This window comes from Aegilops tauschii, chromosome 6 (assembly GCF_002575655.3).
Source record: "Aegilops tauschii subsp. strangulata cultivar AL8/78 chromosome 6, Aet v6.0, whole genome shotgun sequence".
In the NCBI taxonomy this organism is placed as follows: Eukaryota; Viridiplantae; Streptophyta; class Magnoliopsida; order Poales; family Poaceae; genus Aegilops; species Aegilops tauschii.
In genome coordinates, this window is record NC_053040.3 from 407,738,814 (window position 1) to 407,750,827 (window position 12,014).

The following is a 12,014-nucleotide window of genomic DNA, read 5'->3' on the forward strand; positions in this document are numbered from 1 at the left end:
AAATACAACAAAAACACCAAAAAAAAAGGTGAAACAACTAAAGCAGCATAGCGAAACGTGAACTGGGCAGGCCCTGTTGGGAACGTAGTAATTTCAAAAAAATTCCTACGCACACGCAAGATCATGGTGATGTATAGCAACGAGAGGGGAGAGTGTTGTCCACGTACCCTCGTAGACCGAAAGCAGAAGCGTTAACACAACGCGGTTGATGTAGTCGTACGTCTTCACGATCCGACCGATCAAGTACCGAACGCACGACACCTCCGAGTTCAGCACACGTTCAGCTCGATGACGTCCCTCGAACTCCGATCCAGCCGAGTGTTGAGGGAGAGTTTCGTCAGCACGACGGTGTGGTGACGATGATGATGTTCTACCGACGCAGGGCTTCGCCTAAGCACCGCTACGATATTATCGAGGTGTAATATGGTGGAGGGGGGCACTGCACACGACTAAGAGATCAATGATCAATTGTGTGTCTAGAGGTGCCCCCCTGCCCCCGTATATAAAGGTGCAAGGGGGGGTTCGGCCGGCCTAGAGGAGAGGCGCGCCAGGAGGAGTCCTACTCCTACTGGGAGTAGGACTCCCCCCTTTTCCATGTTGGACTAGGAGAGAAAGGGGGAAGAGGTGGAGGGGAGGAAGGAAGGGGGGCGCCGCCCCCCTCTCCTTGTCCTATTCGGACTAGGGGGAGGGGCGCGCGGCCCTGCCCTGGCCTCCTCTCCTCTCTTCCACCTAGGCCCACTAAGGCCCATTAAGTTACAGGGGGGTTCCGGTAACCTCCCGGTACTCCGGAAAAATCCTGATTTCACCCGGAACACTTTCGATGTCCAAACATAGGCTTCCAATATATCAATCTTTATGTCTCGACCATTTCGAGACTCCTCGTCATGTCCGTGATCACATCTGGGACTCCGAACAACCTTCGGTACATCAAAACATATAAACTCATAATATAACTGTCATCGTAACGTTAAGCGTGCGGACCCTACGGGTTCGAGAACTATGTAGACATGACCGAGACACCTCTCCGGTCAATAACCAATAGCGGAACCTGGATGCTCATATTGGTTCCCACATATTCTACGAAGATCTTTATCGGTCAGACCGCATAACAACATACGTTGTTCCCTTTGTCATCGGTATGTTACTTGCCCGAGATTCGATCGTCGGTATCTCGATACCTAGTTCAATCTCGTTACCGGCAAGTCTCTTTACTCGTTCCGTAATACATCATCACGCAACTAACTCATTAGTCACAATGCTTGCAAGGCTTATAGTGATGTGTATTACTGAGTGGGCCCAGAGATACCTCTCCGACAATCGGAGTGACAAATCCTAATCTCGAAATACACCAACCCAACAAGTACCTTTGGAGACACCTATAGAGCACCTTTATAATCACCCAGTTACGTTGTGACGTTTGGTAGCACACAAACTGTTCCTCCGGTAAACGGGAGTTGCATAATCTCATAGTCATAGGAACATGTATAAGTCATGAAGAAAGCAATAGAAACATACTAAACGATCGAGTGCTAAGCTAACGGAATGGGTCAAGTCAATCACATCATTCTCCTAATGATGTGATCCCGTTAATCAAATGACAACTCATGTCTATGGCTAGGAAACATAACCATCTTTGATCAACGAGCTAGTCAAGTAGAGGCATACTAGTGACACTATGTTTTTCTATGTATTCACACATGTATTATGTTTCCGGTTAATACAATTCTAGCATGAATAATAAACATTTATCATGATATAAGGAAATAAATAATAACTTTATTATTTCCTCTAGGGCATATTTCCTTCAGTCTCCCACTTGCACTAGAGTCAATAATCTAGATTACACAGTAATGATTTTTACACCCATGGAGTCTTGGTGCTGATCATGTTTTGCTCGTGGAAGAGGCTTAGTCAACGGATCTGCAACATTCAGATCCGTATGTATCTTGCAAATTTCTATGTCTCCCACCTGGACGAAATCCCGGATGGAATTGAAGCGTCTTTTGATGTGCTTGGTTCTCTTGTGGAATCTGGATTCCTTTGCTAAGGCAATTGCACCAGTATTGTCACAAAAGATTTTCATTGGTCCCGATGCACTAGGTATGACACCTAGATCGGATATGAACTCCTTCATCCAGACTCCTTCATTTGCTGCTTCCGAAGCAGCTATGTACTCCGCTTCACACGTAGATCCCGCCACGACACTTTGCTTAGAACTGCACCAGCTGACAGCTCCACCGTTCAATGTAAACACGTATCCGGTTTGCGATTTAGAATCGTCCGGATCAGTGTCAAAGCTTGCATCAACGTAACCATTTACGATGAGCTCTTTGTCACCTCCATAAACGAGAAACATATCCTTAGTCCTTTTCAGGTATTTCAGGATGTTCTGGACCGCTGTCCAGTGATCCACTCCTGGATTACTTTGGTACCTCCCTGCTAAACTTATAGCAAGGCACACATCAGGTCTGGTACACAGCATTGCATACATGATAGAGCCTATGGCTGAAGCATAGGGAACATCTTTCATCTTCTCTCTATCTTCTGCAGTGGTCGGGCATTGAGTCTTACTCAATCTCACACCTTGTAGTACAGGCAAGAACCCTTTCTTTGCTTGATCCATTTTGAACTTCTTCAAAATTTTGTCAAGGTATGTGCTTTGTGAAAGTCCAATTAAGCGTCTTGATCTATCTCTATAGATCTTGATGCCCAATATATATGCAGCTTCACCGAGGTCTTTCATTGAAAAACTCTTATTCAAGTATCCCTTTATGCTATCCAGAAATTCTATATCATTTCCAATTAGCAATATGTCATCCACATATAATATCAGAAATGCTACTGAGCTCCCACTCACTTTCTTGTAAATACAGGCTTCTCCAAAAGTCTGTATAAAACCAAATGCTTTGATCACACTATGAAAGCGTTTATTCCGACTCCGAGAGGCTTGCACCAGTCCATAAATGGATCGCTGGAGCTTGCATACTTTGTTAGCTCCCTTTGGATCGATAAAACCTTCCGGTTGCATCATATACAACTCTTCTTCCAGAAATCCATTCAGGAATGCAGTTTTGACATCCATTTGCCAAATTTCAGAATCATAAAATGCGGCAATTGCTAACATGATTTGGACAGACTTAAGCATCGCTACGGGTGAGAAGGTCTCATCGTAGTCAATCCCTTGAACTTGTCGAAAACCTTTTGCAACAAGTCGAGCTTTATAGACAGTAACATTACCGTCAGCGTCAGTCTTCTTCTTGAAGATCCATTTATTTTCAATGGCTTGCCGATCATCGGGCAAGTCAACCAAAGTCCATACTTTGTTCTCATACATGGATCCCATCTCGGATTTCATGGCCTCAAGCCATTTTGCGGAATCTAGGCTCACCATCGCTTCTTCATAGTTCGTAGGTTCGTCATGGTCTAGCAACATAACCTCCAGAACAGGATTACCGTACCACTCTGGTGCGGATCTTAATCTGGTTGACCTACGAGGTTCAGTAATAACTTGATCTGAAGTTTCATGATCATTATCATTAACTTCCTCACTAATTGGTGTAGGTGTCGCGGAAACTGGTTTCTGTGATGATCTACTTTCCAATAAGGGAGCAGGTACAGTTACCTCATCAAGTTCTACTTTCCTCCCACTCACTTCTTTCGAGAGAAACTCCTTCTCTAGAAAGGATCCATTCTTAGCAACGAATGTCTTGCCTTCGGATCTGTGATAGAAGGTGTACCCAACAGTCTCCTTTGGGTATCCTATGAAGACACATTTCTCCGATTTAGGTTCGAGCTTATCAGGTTGAAGTTTCTTCACATAAGCATCGCAACCCCAAACTTTAAGATACGATAACTTTGGTTTCTTGCCAAACCATAGTTCATAAGGCGTCGTCTCAACGGATTTCGATGGTGTCCTATTTAGAGTGAATGCAGCCGTCTCTAAAGCATAACCCCAAAACGATAGCGGTAAATCAGTAAGAGACATCATAGATTGCACCATATCTAGTAAAGTACGATTACGACGTTCGGACACACCATTACGTTGTGGTGTTCCGGGTGGCGTGAGTTGCGAAACTATTCCGCATTGTTTCAAATGTAGGCCAAACTCGTAACTCAAATATTCTCCTCCACGATCTGATCGTAGAAACTTTATTTTCTTGTTACGATGATTTTCAACTTCGTTCTGAAATTCTTTGAACTTTTCAAATGTTTCAGACTTATGTTTCATTAAGTACATATACCCATATCTGCTCAAATCATCTGTGAAGGTGAGAAAATAACGATATCCGCCACGAGCCTCAATATTCATCGGACCACATACATCTGTATGTATGATTTCCAACAAATAAGTTGCTCTCTCCATAGTACCGGAGGACGGTGTTTTAGTCATCTTGCCCATGAGACACGGTTCGCAAGTACCAAGTGATTCATAATCAAGTGATTCCAAAAGTCCATCATTATGGAGTTTCTTCATGCGCTTTACACCGATATGACCTAAACGGCAGTGCCACAAATAAGTTGCACTATCATTATCAACTCTGCATCTTTTGGCTTCAATATTATGAATATGTGTATCACTACTATCGAGATTCAACAAAAATAGACCACTCTTCAAGGGTGCATGACCATAAAAGATATTATTCATATAAATAGAACAATCATTATTCTCTGATTTAAATGAATAACCGTCTCGCATCAAACAAGATCTAGATATAATGTTCATGCTTAACGCTGGCACCAAATAACAATTATTTAGGTCTAAAACTAATCCCGAAGGTAGATGTAGAGGTAGCATGCCGACTGCGATCACATCGACTTTGGAACCATTTCCCACGCGCATCGTCACCTCGTCCTTAGCCAATCTTCGCTTAATCCGTAGCCCCTGTTTCGAGTTGTAAATATTAGCAACAGAACCAGTATCAAATACCCAGGTGCTACTGCGAGCATTAGTAAGGTACACATCGATAACATGTATATCACATATACCTTTGTTAACCTTGCCATCCTTCTTATCCGCCAAATACTTGGGGCAGTTCCGCTTCCAGTGACCAGTCTGCTTGCAGTAGAAGCACTCAGTTTCAGGCTTAGGTCCAGACTTGGGTTTCTTCTCCTGAATAGCAACTTGCTTGTTGTTCTTCTTGAAGTTCCCCTTCTTCTTCCCTTTGCCCTTTTTCTTGAAACTAGTGGTCTTATTGACCATCAACACTTGATGCTCCTTTTTGATTTCTACCTCCGCTGCCTTTAGCATTGCGAAGAGCTCGGGAATTGTCTTATTCATCCCTTGCATGTTATAGTTCATCACGAAGCTCTTGTAGCTTGGTGGCAGTGATTGAAGAATTCTGTCAATGACGCTATCATCCGGAAGATTAACTCCCAGTTGAATCAAGTGATTATTATACCCAGACATTTTGAGTATATGCTCACTGACAGAACTATTCTCTTCCATCTTGCAGCTGTAGAACTTATTGGAGACTTCATATCTCTCAATCCGGGCATTTGCTTCAAATATTAACTTCAACTCCTAGAACATCTCATATGCTCCATGACGTTCAAAACGTCGTTGAAGACCCGGTTCTAAGCCGTAAAGCATGGCACACTGAACTATCGAGTAGTCATCAGCTTTGCTCTGCCAGACGTTCATAACTTCTGGTGTTGCCCTTGCAGGAGGCCTGGCACCTAGCGGTGCTTCCAGGACGTAATTCTTCTGTGCAGCAATGAGGATAATCCTCAAGTTACGGACCCAGTCCGTGTAATTGCTACCATCATCTTTCAACTTTGCTTTCTCAAGGAACGCATTAAAATTCAACGGAACAACAGCACGGGCCATTTATCTACAATTAACATAGACAAGCAAGATACTATCAGGTACTAAGTTCATGATAAATTCAAGTTCAATTAATCATATTACTTAAGAACTCCCACTTAGATAGACATCCCTCTAATCCTCTAAGTGATCACGTGATCCATATCAACTAAACCATGTCCGATCATCACGTGAGATGGATTAGTTTCAATGGTGAACATCACTATGTTGATCATATCTACTATATGATTCACGCTCGACCTTTCGGTCTCCGTGTTCCGAGGCCATATCTACATATGCTAGGCTCGTCAAGTTTAACCTGAGTATTCTGCGTGTGCAACTGTTTTGCACCCGTTGTATTTGAACGTAGAGCCTATCACACCCGATCATCACGTGGTGTCTCAGCACGAAGAACTTTCGCAACGGTGCATACTCAGGGAGAACACTTTTATCTTGAAATTTTAGTGAGAGATCAACTTATAATGCTACTGTCAATCAAAGCAAGATAAGATGCATAAAAGATAAACATCACATGCAATCAATATAAGTGATATGATATGGCCATCATCATCTTGTGCTTGTGATCTCCATCTCCGAAGCACCGTCATGATCACCATCGTCACCGGCGCGACACCTTGATCTCCATCGTAGCATCGTTGTCATCTCGCCAACTATTGCTTTTACGACTATCGCTACCGCTTAGTGATAAAGTAAAACAATTACATGGCGATTGCATTTCATACAATAAAGCGACAACCATATGGCTCCTGCCAGTTGCCGATAACTCGGTTACAAAACATGATCATCTCATACAATAAAATATAGCATCATGTCTTGACCATATCACATCACAACATGCCCTGCAAAAACAAGTTAGACGTCCTCTACTTTGTTGTTGCAAGTTTTACGTGGCTACTACGGGCTTAGCAAGAACCGTTCTTACCTACGCATCAAAACCACAACGATAGTTTGTCAAGTTGGTGCTGTTTTAACCTTCGCAAGGACCGGGCGTAGCCACACTCGGTTCAACTAAAGTGAGAGAGACAGACACCCGCCAGTCACCTTTAAGCAACGAGTGCTCGCAATGGTGAAACCAGTCTCGCGTAAGCGTACGCGTAATGTCGGTCAGGGCCGCTTCTTCTCACAATACCGCCGAACCAAAGTATGACATGCTGGTAAGCAGTATGACTTATATCGCCCATAACTCACTTGTGTTCTACTCGTGCATATAACATCAACGCATAAAAACAGGCTCGGATGCCACTGTTGGGGAATGTAGTAATTTCAAAAAAATTCCTACGCACACGCAAGATCATGGTGATGTATAGCAACGAGAGGGGAGAGTGTTGTCCACGTACCCTCGTAGACCGAAAGCAGAAGCGTTAACACAACGCGGTTGATGTAGTCGTACGTCTTCACGATCCGACCGATCAAGTACCGAACGCACGGCACCTCCGAGTTCAGCACACGTTCAGCTCGATGACGTCCCTCGAACTCCGATCCAGCCGAGTGTTGAGGGAGAGTTTCGTCAGCACGACGGCGTGGTGACGATGATGATGTTCTACCGACGCAGGGCTTCGCCTAAGCACCGCTACGATATTATCGAGGTGTAATATGGTGGAGGGGGGCACCGCACACGGCTAAGAGATCAATGATCAATTGTGTGTCTAGAGGTGCCCCCCTGCCCCCGTATATAAAGGTGCAAGGGGGGTTTGGCCGGCCTAGAGGAGAGGCGCGCCAGGAGGAGTCCTACTCCTACCGGGAGTAGGACACCCCCCCCCTTTCCATGTTGGACTAGGAGAGAAAGGGGGAAGAGGTGGAGGGGAGGAAGGAAGGGGGGCGCCGCCCCCTCTCCTTGTCCTATTCGGACTGGGGGGGAGGGGCGCACGGCCCTGCCCTGGCCTCCTCTCCTCTCTTCCACCTAGGCCCACTAAGGCCCATTAAGTTACCGGGGGGTTCCGGTAACCTCCCGGTACTCCGGAAAAATCCCGATTTCACCCGGAACACTTCCGATGTCCAAACATAGGCTTCCAATATATCAATCTTTATGTCTCGACCATTTTGAGACTCCTCGTCATGTCCGTGATCACATCTGGGACTCCGAACAACCTTCGGTACATCAAAACATATAAACTCATAATATAACTGTCATCGTAACGTTAAGCGTGCGGACCCTACGGGTTCGAGAACTATGTAGACATGACCGAGACACCTCTCCGGTCAATAACCAATAGCGGAACCTGGATGCTCATATTGGTTCCCACATATTCTACGAAGATCTTTATCGGTCAGACCGCATAACAACATACGTTGTTCCCTTTGTCATCGGTATGTTACTTGCCCGAGATTCGATCGTCGGTATCTCGATACCTAGTTCAATCTCGTTACCGGCAAGTCTCTTTACTCGTTCCGTAATACATCATCCCGCAACTAACTCATTAGTCACAATGCTTGCAAGGCTTATAGTGATGTGTATTACTGAGTGGGCCCAGAGATACCTCTCCGACAATCGGAGTGACAAATCCTAATCTCGAAATACGCCAACCCAACAAGTACCTTTGGAGACACCTGTAGAGCACCTTTATAATCACCCAGTTACGTTGTGACGTTTGGTAGCACACAAAGTGTTCCTCCGGTAAACGGGAGTTGCATAATCTCATAGTCATAGGAACATGTATAAGTCATGAAGAAAGCAATAGCAACATACTAAACGATCGAGTGCTAAGCTAACGGAATGGGTCAAGTCAATCACATCATTCTCCTAATGATGTGATCCCGTTAATCAAATGACAACTCATGTCTATGGCTAGGAAACATAACCATCTTTGATCAACGAGCTAGTCAAGTAGAGGCATACTAGTGACACTCTGTTTGTCTATGTATTCAAACATGTATTATGTTTCCGGTTAATACAATTCTAGCATGAATAATAAACATTTATCATGATATAAGGAAATAAATAATAACTTTATTATTGCCTCTAGGGCATATTTCCTTTAGGCCCAACTAAAAGCCCATTGGCGTTGCGACATCCATTTGACGTCGTGGGGCGTCACATAGGATTCGCGGGATCAACTAGCTACGTAGTACTCGTTGCGGGCTCCTGCAACTGTCACTTTTGGTGGGCCGAGAGCGCACCGAACCGCCACGTGTTGAGTGATGTGTGCTCTCTTAGGATTTCTTTTTTTACACGCGTTTTTGGGCTTGAGATGATTTTTTGGCTTTCGTTTTTTGCCCGGTTTTCTCTAGGTTTGTGGGCAAAAAAATTCTGGAATAAAAATTACGTGAAAAAACGCGCCTTCTTTTTTTCACGAGAGACATGAATTTCCTTCTCGTTGAGGCACATATTTGCTCCCGCCAGAGGCACTGTGCCTCTCGAAAAAGGAAAAAATGCAATTTTTTTTCCTCCTACAAGAGGCACAGATTTATTTCTCGTGGAGGAACAACTATGCCTCTTGGAAAGGCAAAATTGTGTTTTTTTCTATGAGAGGCACAATTTTACTTGAGGTGGAGGCACAGATTTGCTTCCGGGAGAGGCACAACCATGCCTCTTGGAAAGGGAAAAATGTGTTTTTTCTTCTTCCGCGAGAGGCACAATTTTACTTGACATGGAGGCACAGATTTGTTTTCGCGAGTGGCACAAAGAAAAGCGTGCTTCTGGTCCGGGTTTTTGCATCCAATTTTTTCATAAAAAAGCTCATCGAAGCCTATCAACACGGGATCTAGTTTCGAAGATCTCGGCACGAGGAATTCAACGGTAAATATGGATCGGGATTTAGACACACGGTTTGAGGGATAAAATATTTTGAATAAACGAATGTAGAGAAAAAGGAAGAACACCTAGGTTGCAACAAGTGGCACACATGCAGTACACCACTTGTTGCAACCTGGGAGGTGGGAGTGATCTTTGCAAAGAGTACCCCTTAAGGGCGTGCGCCCTTTGTGGCCGTAAAACCCTCAACTCCAACTCCGAAAATCTTCCTCCAGCTTCTCACCCACGATCCGGGAGCTAGCGATCTGTTCGGCGACACAGTTTCTCGCTCCAACGAGGGTAGCTGGGCTGGCCCATAGGCCTGGTCGGTTTTAGATTGTTTAGCAAAGAAATGAGCCCAGGCCGCTGGTTCCAGTGGTCATGTATGTCGGCGGGGGAGGGAGTCCCGCGGTCGGGGACGGTGGCTGATGTCTACTATGCAACCTTCTTCTTGTAGACTCGTGTTGGGCCTCCAAGCGTAGAGTTTTGTAGGACAGTAGCAAATTTCCCTCAAGTGGATGACCTAAGGTTTATCAATCCGTGGGGGGCGTAGGATGAAGATGGTCTCTCTCAAAAAAACCCACAACCAAATAGCAAAAAGTCTCTTGTGTCCCCAACACACCCAATACAATGGTAAATTGTATAGGTGCACTAGTTCGGCGAAGAGATGGTGATACAAGCGTAATATGGATGCCAGATATAGGTTTTTGTAATCTGAAAATATAAAAACAGCAAGGTAACTAGTAATAAAAGTGACAAAAACGGTATTGCAATGCTTGAATACAAGGTCTAGGGTTCATACTTTCACTAGTGCAAGTTCTCTCAACAATGATAACATAATTAGATCATATGGCAATCCCTCAACGTGCGACAAAAGTCACTCCAAAGTTCCTATCGCGGAGAACATAAGATGAAATTGCTTGTAGGGTACGAAACCACCTCAAATTTATTCTTTCCGATCAATCCATTGAGCTATTCCTACAAGTGTCACAAACAGCCCTAGAGTTCGTAGTAAAATAATACCATATGACACACATCAATCAACCCTAATGTCACCTAGATACTCCAACGCAACCACAAGTATCTGTGGGTCAATTATACGATATGCATCAAACAACTTCAGATTCATAATATTCAATCCAACACAAAGAACCTCAAAGAGTGCCCCAAGATTCCTACCGGAGAAACAAGGACGAAAACGTGCATCAACCCCTATGCATAGATTACCCCAATGTCACCTCGGGAATCCGCGAGTTGAGTGCCAAAACATACATCAAGTGAATCAATAGAATACCCCATTGTCACCACGGGTATCCCACGCAAGACATACATCAAGTGTTCTCAAATCCATAAAGTATTCAATCCGATAATAGTGAAACCTCAAAGGTAAAACTTAATTCATCAGAAGAAGATAGAGGGGGAAGAACACCATATGATCCAACTATAGTAACAAAGCTCGCGGTACATCAAGATCGTGCCAAATCAAGAACACGATATATATATATATATATATATATAGAGAGAGAGAGAGAGAGATCAAACAAATAGCTACTGGTATATACCCTCAGCCCCGAGGGTGAACTACTCCCTCCTCATCATGGAGACCGCCGGGATGATGAAGATGGCCACCAGTGATGGATTTCCCTTCCGGCAGGGTGCCGGAACGGGCTCCCGATTGGTTTTTTGTGGCTACATAGGCTTGCGGTGGCGGAACTCCCGGTCTAGGTTTCTTTCTAGGGGTTTATGGATTTATAGGAATTTTCTGTGTCGGTTTCACGTCAGGGGGGTCCACGAGTCAGCGACAAGGCAGGGGCGTGCCCTAGGGGGTGGGCGCGTCCTCCACCCTTGTCGTTGACTCGAGACTCTTCTGGCCCAACTCTTGTGCTTCGGGGGCTTCTTCTAGTCCATAAAAAATCACCGTAAATTTTCAGCTCGTTTGGACTCCGTTTGATATTCCTTTTCTGCAAAACTCAAAAATAAGGGAAAACAGAAACTGGCACTGGGCTCTAGGTTAATAGGTTAGTCCCAAAAATAATATAAAATAGCATATAAATGCATATAAAACATCCAAGATGGATAATATAATAGCATGGAACGATAAAAATTATAGATAAGTTGGAGACGTATCAGTGGCCGAGGTGGTCAACGAAGGCGGCAGACAAGGGGGAGCCCGACGGAGAAAGGCGGCAAACAAGAGGGGGGCATGGCAGCAGAGAAAGGCGGGCAGGGATAGCTCGCGGCGGTGGGGAGGGCTGCCGCCGGCGGATGAGCTGCAGCACACCGTCTCCCATGGCCGTGGCGGCTAGGGTTGGGGCAGGAGGGGAACGAAAGAGGAGTAGGGGAACAGAGAGAAGCGCGGTTGGGGGAGACGCTCGTGTGGGGTGGCCTCACCTCCTCGATCGAACAGGTACGTTTCACTTCGCGATGGCATCAACGGTCTAATTTTCGCCAACTCCAACT